The sequence below is a fragment of the Astatotilapia calliptera genome, chromosome 14, assembly GCF_964374335.1.
Source record: "Astatotilapia calliptera chromosome 14, fAstCal68.1, whole genome shotgun sequence".
Lineage (NCBI taxonomy): Eukaryota > Metazoa > Chordata > Actinopteri > Cichliformes > Cichlidae > Astatotilapia > Astatotilapia calliptera.
This window is the reverse complement of record NC_137435.1, coordinates 24888671-24904675: the sequence shown is the minus strand read 5'-3', so window position 1 is coordinate 24904675 and position 16005 is coordinate 24888671.

The window sequence follows — 16005 nt, the reverse complement described above, 5'->3', positions numbered from 1 at the left end:
AATTCAAGATCACTGAAAGGAAACTAACTACTGCATCTTTATGACTGATTCACAAACTGCTGTGAGAGCAGGCAGGCTCTAATTCACACACGGAGCGATTTCAGTGCAAGTAAGCTGTGTGTATGAAAGGCCGACTACACAGTGAGCATTTACATAATTTCCTTAGTGATTAATAAAGTGTTCGGATTCTGATATGCACAAAAAATTTTAAAGTCACTTTACTAATCTGAAAAGGCTTGTTTTTAAAACCTCCGCCTGTGCACACAAAGGTCCAATCGTATTTGTGATGTTCTTTCCCTTCAATTAAAAATTGTTAAAGATAGAAAAGTGCACAAGTTATTTGTTTCCCACTTACGCACTTATTTTGTACTTAGAGTACAGTATATAGTGAATTTGCCATCATTGAAAAATTCCTTTGAGGTGGAATTCGTAGCTGCAAAGGTGAAGTCTCATTAATGAGAAAGAAAAGCGGGTATAAATAGCAGCTGGTTTCTGGGGTTCATTCACAATCACAGGGTCAGTGGAGCAGCAACACTGCCGGGGGATAAAGTTTCTAGGACGGTTTTCAAATATGAAGATGGGAAATTATAGTTCACTACAGCGAGTGTGAGGTGTCACTTTTTGCTTTTCAGAAATTGGTTCACAGCGTTTTTTTTCCTCTTTTAAATTTTCCTTTAAAATACCAAATGTGACAGCTTACTTTATTTACCTCTGCTGTACCTTTACCACTAGCAAACTAGCATGATGCTAAATATGGAAAGACAACCTTAATATTGCCAATCCTGCATATAATGCAAATGCAAAGTAAATGTTCTAATTATTTAATAAAAGCTTACTGTTTGTTCCAGAAACCACATCGTGATTGACAAAGTCCTAAAGCTGTGGCATCACAGCAACGTGAACAACACTGATTATGGTGAGGCAGGAATCACACCAACAGATGGATATCAGACACACGTCTGGAATGGCTTGGCCACATTCAACACACAACCCCAAAACCCAATTTTATTATTTCATAAAACATATTAGTTCATTTTGAATCTGATGCCAGCAACAAATCACAAAGAAAGGTTGGTTCTTGGGCAGAATTTGAATTTGTAATAAACAAAAACAGATGGGAGAACATTTTGCAGTTAATTAGGCTAACTGATAACAGGTCAGTAATATGACTGGGCATGAAAAGAGCGTCTCAGTGATTTGGAGTAAAGTAAAGATGTATGCAAGTCGATTATTTCATTATTTGTCTGCCTTGGTTGCTCTTCCAGGGGTTTCACCTCCTGTATGTATGTGAAAAGGCCTCTTCCTTCTGGTAGTTGTTATTCAAGAAAAGAACTGCTTCCAGCAGCGTAGTCAATGTTTGGCACTTCTCTTTGAAAGAGGGTACAAGCTTGCTCAGCTTGTCTGTTTTCAGTCTGCAGTCCTGCAAGTTGTGCCACACTGTTGGTCTTTCAGCCTGCTCAATGGTACGCTCATTGACTCTGTGTGCACTTGATTTTAATTGTTCATTTTCAGCCAGGGTGGCTTTAAAGACCTTTCACACTTCTATTTGCATAGAGGGCCACGTCCTGGACCAAGCTACCTTGGAAAAATTAAAACAGTCAATTGATGTGTATAGAGTCAGAGCAAAGCTACTGCAGACAGCGAGTATCACGGCTGCGCCTGCTGCAGTTGTGGCCATGGTCTGGCATGTGCACCTGTACATACGGATGTCTGAAATATAAAAAATTGCCAAAAATGAAAGAAAAATAAATAAATTTGACAACAAAATCAAAAATGTGTGGATCAGCTGAGGCTCTCAACTACAGGGAGTGCAGAATTATTAGGCAAATGAGTATTTTGTCCACATCATCCTCTTCATGCATGTTGTCTTACTCCAAGCTGTATAGGCTCAAAAGCCTACTACCAATTAAGCATATTAGGTGATGTGCATCTCTGTAATGAGAAGGGGTGTGGTCTAATGACATCAACACCCTATATCAGGTGTGCATAATTATTAGGCAACGTCCTTTCCTTTGGCAAAATGGGTCAAAAGAAGGACTTGACAGGCTCAGAAAAGTCAAAAATAGTGAGATATCTTGCAGAGGGATGCAGCAGTCTCAAAATTGCAAAGCTTCTGAAGCGTGATCATCGAACAATCAAGCGTTTCATTCAAAATAGTCAACAGGGTCGCAAGAAGCGTGTGGAAAAACCAAGGCGCAAAATAACTGCCCATGAACTGAGAAAAGTCAAGCGTGCAGCTGCCAAGATGCCACTTGCCACCAGTTTGGCCATATTTCAGAGCTGCAACATCACTGGAGTGCCCAAAAGCACAAGGTGTGCAATACTCAGAGACATGGCCAAGGTAAGAAAGGCTGAAAGACGACCACCACTGAACAAGACACACAAGCTGAAACGTCAAGACTGGGCCAAGAAATATCTCAAGACTGGTTTTTCTAAGGTTTTATGGACTGATGAAATGAGAGTGAGTCTTGATGGGCCAGATGGATGGGCCCGTGGCTGGATTGGTAAAGGGCAGAGAGCTCCAGTCCCACTCAGACGCCAGCAAGGTGGAGGTGGAGTACTGGTTTGGGCTGGTATCATCAAAGATGAGCTTGTGGGGCCTTTCCGGGTTGAGGATGGAGTCAAGCTCAACTCCCAGTCCTACTGCCAGTTTCTGGAAGACACCTTCTTCAAGCAGTGGTACAGGAAGAAGTCTGCATCCTTCAAGAAAAACATGATTTTCATGCAGGACAATGCTCCATCACACGCATCTAAGTACTCCACAGCGTGGCTGGCAAGAAAGGGTATAAAAGAAGAATTGAGATTGAGAACCTGTGGTCCATCATCAAATGTGAGATTTACAAGGAGGGAAAACAGTACACCTCTCTGAACAGTGTCTGGGAGGCTGTGGTTGCTGCTGCACGCAATGTTGATGGTGAACAGATCAAAACACTGACAGAATCCATGGATGGCAGGCTTTTGAGTGTCCTTGCAAAGAAAGGTGGCTATATTGGTCGCTGATTTGTTTTTGTTTTGTTTTTGAATGTCAGAAATGTATATTTGTGAATGTGGAGATGTTATATTGGTTTCACTGGTAAAAATAAATAATTGAAATGGGTATATATTTGTTTTTTGTTAAGTTGCCTAATAATTATGCACAGTAATAGTCACCTGCACACACAGATATCCCCCTAAAATAGCTAAAACTAAAAACAAACCAAAAACTACTTCCAAAAACATTCAGCTTTGATATTAATGAGTTTTTTGGGTTCATTGAGAACATGGTTGTTGTTCAATAATAACATTATTCCTCAAAAATACAACTTGCCTAATAATTCTGCACTCCCTGTATATTTGAATCAGGTTTGGAAGGAAAAAGAGAATCGTTGAATGAGGAGTGGCAAACAAAAACAAAAACTCACAAAATGCTTCCCAGTTATAGCAAAGGTACTCTGTGGTGCTCATATTGTTACGACATTTACTGCAGTGGCCCACATTCGAATCTGTGACAGCTGGAGCTTTTCTATTGAATGTTTTTACCAAAGTGTATAAAGTGGCAACAGATGCATCCATCAGTCATGTTTGTTTTTCTGTAAATATACTGTTCTAGTCCCTTCATGGTTCAATGTCTTAGGGAGCATTTAGCTCGATATACTGTTTTTGCATTTTGTTGTAAGGGTGTATCGAGATCGAATATCGAATTTTTAGAGGCAGATGTTTTTATCAGTCTTATCTTGTCAGGGCTCTGTGTGCAGGCGGATGGAGAGGAGGATCCAAATGCGAGACTCTGAGACTCTGGAATTGAATTGAGACTGAATTGAAACTGAGAACCTTAGCTTTATTGCTGGCGACAAACGAAAACGTGAACAGAACAATGACACCGAGAACTGAACACACAGGCATAATTCTGAGGGTACGACGCGACACTGACACAGAGAAACACAGGGCTTAAATACACAGATGGCAGTAATCAAGGGATGAGAGACAGGAGGGGAACACACCTGGGAGAAATCACAGCTGACGAGACGTAAACTGAGCACACTCACATACGATACAGACCTACACAATAAAACAGGAAACTCAGACACATGGAACCAGACAAGACATTGAACTAAACAGACAGCTTCACAAACAGACGGGGTGACACCATAGACAGACAGAGATACAGACGCAGACTCAGACCGAATGTAACACGTAGAACTCAAACAATAATAATAATCATGATAATAAATTGGAAAATGATAATAATAAACTTGGACCATGACATATCTAATTAGCAGCACACACGTTTGATCTGTTTTGACAGCCAGTTTTGCCTAATTGGATGACTGAATACTGCCTGTTGGATGGGAGCGATTGCGTGCACGATGTTCTTTTGTACCGGATGAAGGTCTGTTGGACTGAAATATTGTGTTTTAATAAAATAATGGTAAGTGAGACAGTGCGGACAGTGAGGTTATTATTTAATTGTCTAATAAAGGAGCAAATGCCCAAAAGAAAACATCTTTAAAAAAGACCACTGGGTGGTCCGATCACCGCAATGCTGAACTTTAACCTCCTAGGACCTGGCGTCCACATATGTGGACATCACATTTTGGGTTGTCTAGACCAAAATACCAAATTTTGCTCTACAAGGGTCTGATATCCACTTACGAGGACATTATATATATACTGTTCTATCGAAATTTAAAGCGAATGTCCTAATTTGTGGATCTCATTTCTGTCAGAAACAAAAATCATGTAAAAAAAACAAAAAAACAAAACAAATCACGTAAATCTTTGTTTTTACTTTTTTTTTTACAGGTCACAATCAGCTCAAATAGCAAAGAGAAATTAAAAATGCATGCCATGAAAGAGTTCAGGTCTTAGGAGGTTAAAGATAAACTGTATGAACTTGAAGTTCCTCACACTGTCAGGTGGACTTTAAAATAAACTGCGTATAACTTTTGTGTTGTTTTACGCCTAAAACCAAAACCCAAACTGAAAGCTGCTGCCTAGAACTTCTGTAGCTTTATGAAGAGCTTCATATCTACAACCATCAATAGGTAGACCAAGAAAGACAGAACAGCAGAGAGGTGTGTGTTATATGAAACCATTAACTAAAACTCCTCAGGCACCTGTCTCTGTTTCTGACATCAAGTTTTAATCAGATTTTAGAGAGACGGAAAATTTTTTGTTTTGTTCTGAAGCGTGAGAAGCAAGTTTAGCTTTAATCCATCAGCGCTCAATTTCCTGTCGTCTCGCTCCGAGATTTGCCAGCGGAAGAACGTTGACGTGCAAAAGAAATCAACTTTGGATGGAAAATACCTTATTAGGTATTTACTGGTCCTTTGTGCTGGAAAACTGGCTGGTGGAGTGTTAGAAGTGAAAATGATAATTGTGCTAATTCCAGAGGAAGCATCAGTCTTTGGTACAGACAGAGGGCTCGTTGTATTTGACAGCGAAATTCCTCAGATCATGCTCACAGGCACACACGCTCACTCGATTAGATCAGATTCATGTTACTGTTGGTGTGACAGGATACTAATGACTAATGCAATTTTAATGAATCAAACTGAGTGGAATCATTCATCTCCACATCTCCGGGGAGCATAAGACTACCGTGCAGAAATATCCTTATCTCTGAACAACTAACCACATCTCACTACAACAATGTGTGAGATTTTATGTTTCTATAATGTTGTTAAAACACACATTTACGAGAAAAAAAGCAGATCGGTTGATTTATGGGGTGATCGTGGCTCAAGAGTTGGGAGGTCGCCTTGTAATCAGAAGCTTGCTGGTTCGAGCCCCAGCTTGGACAGTCTAGGTCGTTGTGTCCTTGGGCAAGACACTTCACCTGTTGTCAGAGGGCCCATGTCCGGCAGCCTCACCTCTGTCAGTGCGCCCCAGAGGGGGGTGTGGCTACAATGTAGCTGTCATCACCATTGTGTGAATGGGTGGATGACTGGATGTGTAAAGCCCTTTGAGGTCCTTTGGGACTAGTAAAGCGCTATATAAATACAGGCCATTTACCATTTCCAAGGTAATACATTGGCATGCAAAGTGCACAGCAGTGCGTAAACCAATCATGAAAATGTCAGTTTTCATAAGATCATGGCTGATAAATTATTATCAGTAACATTGTAGTGTGAAGGTGATGTCTGTGGCTGTTGGGACATAAGCACAGAAACCAGTTTATTTAGATGCCTCTACATTTACAGGCTGCTTTTACAGACTCTGAGGGCTACGAAAAATGCTCCAAGATTTATTCTGGTTTCTGTAGGAGTGATATTTGTCTCTATAGGAGGAACAGGAGGCACACAGTGAGTTTCACTGTTCTATTCTCAGTACACGTGGAAAATTTCATCCTTATTTCAGTGCATGCATTACCATAGTGTTCACGCTGAACTTAGTGTCTTGGTAATTAATCTAATTTGAGAGGATTTGAGCTTTGTGACATGGTGTGTTGTCCTGCTGGATTGGCAGCCATGGTTATAAAGAGACACGGCAGCAACAATAGTCAGGTAGGCTACAGCATGTAAACAATGGTGGGCAACCCCTTACACCATTACAAGAGAGTTTACAAAAAATACAGACATCCTCGTCTCCATATCTTGGTTGGATTTAGTGGTTATTTGTGTTGCCTTCCGCTCTAGGTCGTCTTGAACATAAGAAGATAAAGATTGATTCATCTCCTACGGGATATTCATGTGTCCAGTTGCTTACACACAGAGATCAACTCAATAAATTAACAGTTTAAAGAGTATAAATGTTCAACTGTTGTTACTGCTGGAAGGTAGTGTGGGGATCAGGTCATGAATCTTTTGTCCTGACAAATCATTATAAAATCTCTTGATAGTAGAAACAAAAGATCTTCTAAAGCATTCTGTCCTAAAGCACTTATCATCTGATAAGGTGACCGCTTAATCTACTTTTATGGTCAACCAAACTCCTGTGGAAAGGATGACTGTGGTTTTCAAATATGGCATTCCTTCTTCTCTGTACACCTTTCCATCACAATTCCCAATGAGTGCACAGTTCTACCAATCCCCACGCCAACCTTCTTCACCAACTTGTCTATTCTCCTAGCGTCCTTGTGCGTCACACTGCCTCCCCAACACACGTCAGTAAAAAAGAAGACCTTGGCAACACCAGCAGGCCGTGTTGAAATGCACTGATTTGCTGCCAAGTCATTGGCTGATCAGATATTTGCATCAATGAGCAGGTGAACAGGTATGCTAATGAAGAGGCTGGTGAGTACATATCCCTGCTGTACTATTTTTAATCTTTTTTGTGCGTAAAGTACAAAAAAGGGTGACTGTTGACTTTAAAACCAAAACTACTAACATTTATTGTATTGTACAACCCTGCTTGGAGAACACAGAGCTGTTTCTACTGTAGGTGAGAGTAGCACACCTTCGAGGCAAATGTCAGGGGACGAAGAACCCACAACGGATGACACAGTCGTCATCCTCTTGTTCTTACTGTCAGAGGAGAAGAGAGGGACTTATCATAATGCAAGACGAGAACACAATCTCCATATGATAATGCCATATTTTAATTCTATTAGGAGAGACAAACACAAACAAGAGTCTGGCCCTTGGGAGGACTGCTGTTCTCTGTGGGCCTTTGGATGACTTGGCAGGGAGCTTTTTAATAGGTATCAGGTGGAAAATAAAACAAACAGGGTGCTGCAGCGAGTCCTTCCAGAACACAGTGACCTTTTGTGAAAACACAAAGATCATCCGCACTGCTGCTTTTAAGTAAGCCTGGCGATGTCACCAAACATGCTTTGTATTGATTTGTTAGCAGGTATATGGGACATAAGCAAGGCACAAAAATGTAATTAATATACTACACAGGTTTTCTAGACAGCTAAATATAAAAATACAATGGTTGCCCTTTCTTTTAGTGTTTGTTCTGTTAATAATAATAAGAAAATAGTAGCTGTTGTCTCAGCACTTTAATCCTCCTAGGCTTACAAAGCCGATCCGCAGTGAGGATCAATTCCCTGGGGTGCAAAGGTTACCACTGACCTTCATAAGCTTTGCAGGTTTAAACCCCCGACAAGCTTATTCTCTTCAGCATCTTCTAAAGAATAAGAAGATTTAGTGCATAAGGGCAGTCGTGAATTTGTTATTTAACTGGTAAGTTGTCGCAGCAGCACAATGCGGACAGCAGAAAGAGTCAGATCACAGATAAACCTGTTTAATGATGACTCACCTTATACGACACACTGCCATTATACAAACTTTGATAACTCTGCTACCATATTACAGGTTCGGCAGGCGCTAATGTGCATTTAAGCTAAGTGCTAACATCAGTATGCTAAAACGGTGATGGTAAATGGTAAACTAGCAGATTTATATTCATCATTACTTTTCTGTTAGTACAATTTATTTAACTTACTTGTTTAGTGCTGAACTTCGACAGGGTCAAATACAGCTATTTACGCATGTACCACGCATGTACCACTATTGCTGTGCTAGCTGTTGCATTTTACGAACATTTGCTAATTGTTGAGCCTCTGACTGCCCGTACTAGAATCTACTAGATATGGCCATTTAACAGTTTAAACAAAATGGAATATCACATTTTTCTGATTGAACTAAAGTAGTTGATTAACCAGTCAAAATTTTGGCATCACTGTTCGTATTGTGATAGCGCTAGCATGGGAACAAAATTAAATCTTCTTTTAGAAAAGCATCAGTGATTGACAACTTGCTTGTTAGAGTTGTGTGTTTTGTGTGATGTGCTTTGGTCTTCATTCTTTTGAAACCAGACATCAGGGTTTAACTTTTACAGTGTCTTTGCCAGAGTTGGTTTGTTTATTTATACAGACTAATGAGGGAAGGGCTAACCACATAATGTGCCGGTGTCGTATACTGTACTGCATAATGATGCGAGGCTTTGTGTCTTTTCTGTAATCAGTTTCAAAAGGAGTAAGGCTTGTTTGTGACAGCTCTGCAGCTGAAATCCTGGCCACTGGAATAATTTACACAGAACTATAAAAAAAATCAAATAATGAAGCAGCAGCCGGGCAGTTCAGACAGAAATCAGATGTCAGTTCCCCTACAAATGCAGTTTTTACACAAATCGCTACTGAAAACTCAATAAAAGCCAATTTTAAAATTGTATTATTATTATTTTTTACAATCCTTCACTTCACAACAAAATATCACTGTTGGAGTTTGACCTAAAATATATGACATTTAATGAGGTGTATGCTGTTGGGTGGTTGTAGGTTAGCAAATGCCTAAAGCTGAGAGCAGCTCAGTGGGAATCAGTCACTCAGTTAGCCTGGCTTTACACAGAGAAGGTCATCAAGCTGAGAAGGGAATACATTAGGCCAAGCTTATTCAGAACAGTTTCTATTCGCAGACAGAGTAAAAGTCCCTACGCATACTGCAACAATTCAGCAGCCACATTTCAGCACAGTTTCCACACAGAGTTTTTATTTATTCAATTTACATTGATACACATTTTGATAGTACCATGCAGGTAAGAAATAAAAATGCCTCTGGATGAAATATTATGCTCGGAATGAAAAAGCTCCAGGCAGGGTTTCCTTAAAACAGCCTTCACTCTAACATTAGCTTTTAATCCACCCACACTAAGAATACAGGTGCTTTTAGGGAAACACGGTCTAAAGCAGGACAGAAAGGGATGGTGAGGGGAAATATAAGTACAAAAACATATTCTAACACAAACACCAGCTAGACTTTATGATATACGGGACATATATGGCAGGACAGAAACCATATCGTTATTACTCTATTACTTAGTTATTGATACAGTAGTCGAATATTAAATAATAGCATTTATAATTATAGGGTAAGGAAACTTCACAGACATGTTATATGATTAACAGGCTATTGCATTCCACCCCCCACCCCACCCCCAGCCCCATCGCAACCCTTTGAGTTCCAACTGGTATGAATTTGTTTTACATGCAAATGTCACACCGTCGTCGCTGTGCCGTCACTTCCGCCCGCCGTCCCTGCACACAGTGACAGAGCAACATGGTGCTCACTAGGACTTTTCATCGCACTTCTTCTTCTTCTGGAACTTTCTGAACTGGGACTGGATGGTGACGGCTGCCTTTTCAGTCTCTGGGTCGTCCAAGTCGATGTCAAAGTCCTCTGGCACATCCGTTTTGGATGCATCTGGAAAGGAAAATGAAAAGGTGTTTGAACCTTTCATCAGTGTGGACAAAGTTGGAGTTTATCCCACGGTCAGGTAAGGCCTCTGCTCTGAAAAGCGATTTTAGATTAGCAACCTTAAGGACAGAGGTCAAGTTGTATTTTTCCACTTATTGACATCTCCGCGGGACCGTTTTTGGATCAACATTTAGAATTTAAAAAGTTGTTTTTTGAAGCCTCATCAGCATATCCCGATAACAAGGCAGTGCTTACTGTAGAGAGATCACTGCTTCTGTTAGTTTGCATGACTTAATGGTCATATAAGGTCTTTCAAGACATCTGCTATATATGATCAGCACTGTGTGGACATGAGTAAAGTTTAGGCTTTTGTTAGCAGTTCGGCCTTCATTTGGGCTCATAGGTACAGATCAACAGAGCATTACCAAGGTGAAAAGGCATGCACACAGGTGCTGATTTCCAAAGCTGTGGTCTTTTCCGTAACCTGAAGTAGTAATGTGTAGACAACTAGTCTAGTGTGAACGTTGGCAGGACATAGCTGGCTTGATCTCATAATCTCTCAAAATCAGCTTATGTAATACTGCTGTAACTAACTACTACATTATTACCTGAGTACTCAGTAGTTACAGATCAGACCACATCTTTTGGCACAGCCGAAAAGTTTGACTGAAAACATTTGACAGTGTAGCTGTTACAGATACTTAAAGATGCTTTTTTTGGTATTTCCTGCTACTGTTAAAAGACTTTTGCAATGATGACACTCACATGCACAGATAATATGTAGCATACACAGAAACACACAGAGTTCTGTCACAACATCATATGATATGGGTAAATAATAGTGGAGCAGGGCTTCTGTGAGGGAATCGGGCAGAGTGCAAGAAATAAATTGACGACCAGTTCTTAATCCTATCTGGAGCTCAACCAACACTGGCAAAAAGGCCACGACTGTAATCCCAGTGAAAGCAGATCATATATATGCACACTACCAGTCAAAAGTTTGGGCACACCTTCTCATTTAATGTTTTTTCTTTATTTTTGCTACATTGTAGGTACATACTGAAGACATCAAATATATGAAGCTAGATATATGGAATTATGTAGCAAAGAAAACAATAATTCTAAATATGTCTTATATTATATAAATCTCAGAAGAGATGAGCCAAGAAACACAAGGAATGGACATTAGACCAGTAGAAATCTGTGCGTTGGTCTGATTAGTCCAAATTTGAGATCTTTGGTTCCACCCACCGTTTGTTTGTGCGACGCAGAAAAGGTGAACAGATGATCTCTACATGCATGGAAGCTCAATGAGAGAAAGGCAAGAGTGTGCAAAACAGTAATCAAAGAAAAAGGCTGGCTGCTTCGAAGAATCTAAAATATAAACATGTTGTGAGTTATTCCACGCTTTTTTTGCTTACTACAGAATTCATGTGTTCATTCATCTACAATGTAAATAGTCATGAAAATAAAGAAAAACTATTAAAGAAAATGTGTGACAAACCTTTGACTGGTAGAGTATATATATACCAAAATCAAATCAGTGTTAGGTTATCATTTTAAATTTCTACACAGTGGAAAATACAAAGCATTTGAATGTCATTCCAAATGTCATTATTGTTATTATTGTCCTTAATATGGTCAACAAGCATTTGTGCATTTTTATTACCTGACAAACGGTTAGAAACATGAATAAATAGCCGATCGAGGAGTAAATGAGCAGATGAAAATAGCTGTGGTGTTACAGAGAAGAGTTTTGGTGATTAAAATGATTTCCTCCCTGTAGGTTATATGAAGGGAGGCTATCAGAAGATTTTTCTCAAGCAGCATTCACTGTGGCTCCAACATATATCAACAACAACAACTTTTGCCACCAAGAATAACAGTCTAGAAGAAAGTAAAAGTCTCTCAGGCCTCCTGAAAATAATAATCATAGCATTGTTTTTGCCATGTAAAGAATAACTGTATACAATTTTTACCATTTTGCATCTGTGATGATTAACGATCCTCAAACACAACCACAAGTTAGGTGGTTTTAGCCATTTTATTTTTCTGAGCAACTAATGAGTCACCAGCAGAGCTCCACATGAAGTCTAATGCATTTTGCTGCCTTACAAAACTTCTGCAAAACATTGATTGTCTCCAGTTTGATCAGCAGAGAAACACACGACAGAAGAGCAGAGGAGCGACTCGTGTATTGACCGTGCAGCTAATCCTTGGGTTCCCTTGAGGTTGAACTTGAGTACCTCTCTCTTGCTGCTCAAGGAGAAAACACTAACCTCTATATCAAGTCGCACTTTGAATCCAGCATTAATTGATATTGAATTTTCCAACGCTCTGATGCCTGCTGTTTTCATCCCAGCGGCATTACCTATTGAGCTGTGCCCTCTGCCGTGTCAACATGTTCGTAATCTTTGCAGTACGACTGGATGAGATCTGTACTGTCTGTCTACAGAGGAAGGTGAAAGGATGGATCTGATCTGATGCTGCCTTCAAGTGCTTGAAGGGATCATGTCAAGCTCAGCTAAGTCATAAAAAAATCAAGTCCAGCTTGTTTGAGTCAGAAATGCATCCATCAAAGAGCTGACCTTTTTATAATACATTAAAATCTCTTTGTCCTGGTTGAATGCGGTCAGTTTATGTTGCAAAAACTGCTAAAAGATTTGATTAAGAATCCAAGTGGCATCGAAGGTTCTACTCCTTTAAAGCTACAGACAAACATAGAATCGTATTCATACATATCACATTAAGACCTCTGTAAACTGAACCCAGAAAAACAATTTCACTAGTGACAGGTGATTTGCAAGGGGCTCACTGAGTGATCTGTAGGCCTGCATGACCGTGGCTTTAGCAATCATTTTTTTTCAGCGACTGGCATCAACCACATTTCAGGGAATATTCATTTTAACCTCACAGCAGTTGTCGTTGGATGGCCGTGTATTAGGCTACGTTCACACACAACACGTTCTGTTTACGGAAGTAAAAATGGCGGCTACAGAGCTAGTGGGTGTTGTTGCAATTTCTGCACAATCGTAACCGACAGAATTTTGACAAATTAATTAGAGAAAGAAGGACACTGAGAAAAAAGAGAGCCCGTGCTTTAACAATGGCCACCATGCTTTCTCGTTTGTCTTCTCCGGCGCTGATAATTGGCTTCTGTCTTGCGTCAGTGAAGTAAAAGAGGGATTTAAACAGCAGTCGCTTTCTACAACATCAGATATGTATCGGATTTAGTATCAGAAGTGACCAAGGTCGGATTGGAAAATATCTGATTTGTGCTGTTCAAACTGTCATACCATGATCGGATATGGGTCACATAGGGTCACAAAAGTCAGATTTGATGCGCTTTCGCCTGCGGTGTGAACGTAGGAAAACGTGTATTTTGGACAAAAATGGGCAAAATTAACGCTGTAACCAAAACTGGCTTTTCTCACTATACAGTGAATTATACTGTATATCGTACATGGACCAAGGAGGCTGCACCAGTGAGAGTAATTGGGACAGTTTCAATACTAGTGCATAAGCACAGTAGACATAAAGTCAAACCTGTTTAGAAATGGATAAGTTACTATTCTAGTTTTCAATATCATGTCTCAAAAGATGCTATTTTGGTCAATTTAATCAACATTTGTCCAAGTATGTAGAAACTATACCACTCCCATCATTGTGAGTTGAGAACTGCAGAGCAAGGAAACGTGAATGAAACAGTTGATGCCCATTGGCTAATGCAAGCACGATTTACAGTACTTTACTAACACTGTGCTACTTCGATCCTGCATGGATGTAGCTTCAATTTTAAAGGTCTGAAAAAAGAAGCGTGTTTGAAGGCCACCAGATGGTGACAGATGTGGTTGCATAAAAATGGCTTTCTGCCCCGACCTCTGTAAACACTGTTGAGTTTATGGTCTCAGTCATTCATTTTGGGCCATGTTGAATAAAAACTTCAGCCTATTTTTTTAAGTCTTGGTCATAACATGTTTCAAAATGGAGGATTTTCTGTGGTATGCTCATCGGCTAACGACTTATGCTTACTTTCATAGTGGGAAGTCAAAACAGGACTTCGGAAACTAATGGGTGACATAATGGTAGCGACATTTATCCTTTGTGCTCTCTGTGGGCCTGAGGGGAAACTGCTATAGTGAATTAAGAGCAGTAATGAAAAAGTATTTAAAATAAGATTTATGAACATTATTAACAAGGGAGGAAAAAAAACACGTCTTCCAAATTACTGAAAGCAAATGGGCTCACCTCTGTGTTCGCCGCTAGTCATGTCAGTCAGAGCCACATGTCAGCTATGTTACCTAAGCACCTTCATTAGCAATGCCCTGACTCGCTGTTTGTGTTTTGTCGATCAGCCGTCACGCACGCTGCATGACTGACCCACTCATTCGCCCACTTTGTTTGGATGATTATAAAAAAAAATTCATTTAAAAAAAGAAAGAAAAGGTTAATTAATCTAAAAATAAACTAATAAATACATACAGTAAATAAGAGAATTAATACAAGGATAAATCAATACAGTACAGATAAAAATATAAACATGTCTTGTAATATCTACATTTAATACTTTGTGTGCTTTTATTGGGAACATTTCCTTCCTTCGTCCTCATATTGAGCTTCAGCCTGTTAGAATTTGTGATTTTCTCAGACACATTCCCACGTTTCTAGTTTCCTCTGTCAACACGAGCAGCTGAATTCTTTGGTTTGTTCACCCTCAGACTTTCTTATCTTTTTCAAATCACTCGACTCTCATCCACCCATCCCACCCATTCATGAGCTCTGCCTGTCTGCCATGCATATGTCCCCCAGTTTGTCCACTGTCATTGTGTTTCATTTGCTTCTTGTACACCACTGCTTCAATCTCTGTTATTCTCACTTCTAAAACTAAATAGAGAATAAAACCCACTAAAAATGGCATTACCATGGCAACATTTAGTTTCTCTCTGCAATCAACAACTGCAAACTGGAGTTTTGCACAGACCCAACACGTCGTCGTCATCCCGATGAATGCTTGGAGTCTTTAGGATGGATTTTCTTCTGTTTTATGAGACAGGAAGCCACGGCTGAATGTGACAGTGACAGATCATTCTCCTCACTTTGTGGATTCATCTCCTGCTCACGACACAAATTACAGATCATCAAACCCATTACCCCTGTAATATCTGCTGTCGGGGTGCCGCACCCGCTCGTCTGATTTTGTACTTTCAGCAAGTAAAAGAATAAATAAACAAGTCCATGGTGCTGTTGTGTGGTATCTGCTGAAATTTAGGCCTAATTGCTATGAGGTCTGAAGCTAAGGTGATTTAGTTTAAATGGAATAGATTCATAAGAGTCATGATAAGACCCTCCTTGGTTGGCTTTCTTTCAGAATGCCTTTTAAAAGCCGCTTTGAAGCCCACTGAAAGTTGGGACATCTTATTGATTTCACTGCTTAAAACCAGTTGAGCCATGAGAGGGATTTGTGTGAGCCGGGGACGAGAGACATGAAAGAAGGCTTACAGACCTTGAGACAAAAGAAAGTGATTGTTGAAAGTAAAGTAGAACTTATTAAGTTTTCGCACAGCATGTAGACGGCTATTTTAGCCCACGTTACTGCAGCAAGTTATTACATCTGTGAGTAAAATGGTCTGTGCTGCATACTTTACGCATATTTTTGCTGTTGTTGCTAGCAGCATGCCACAAAGACACATAATTTGCTCCTATTTCTTTAATTGAACCTACAACCTGCAGTGTGTTCTTACAAAGTCTGAGTAACTAGACAAAAAGGATAAAAGAGGAACTGGCTTAAAATAGACTACAGCGGAAGACCAGTATCTGCAAGTAATGTCCTTAAGAAATAGGAAAAATAATAATAATCCAATACAGGACCCGAGAGACGCATCTT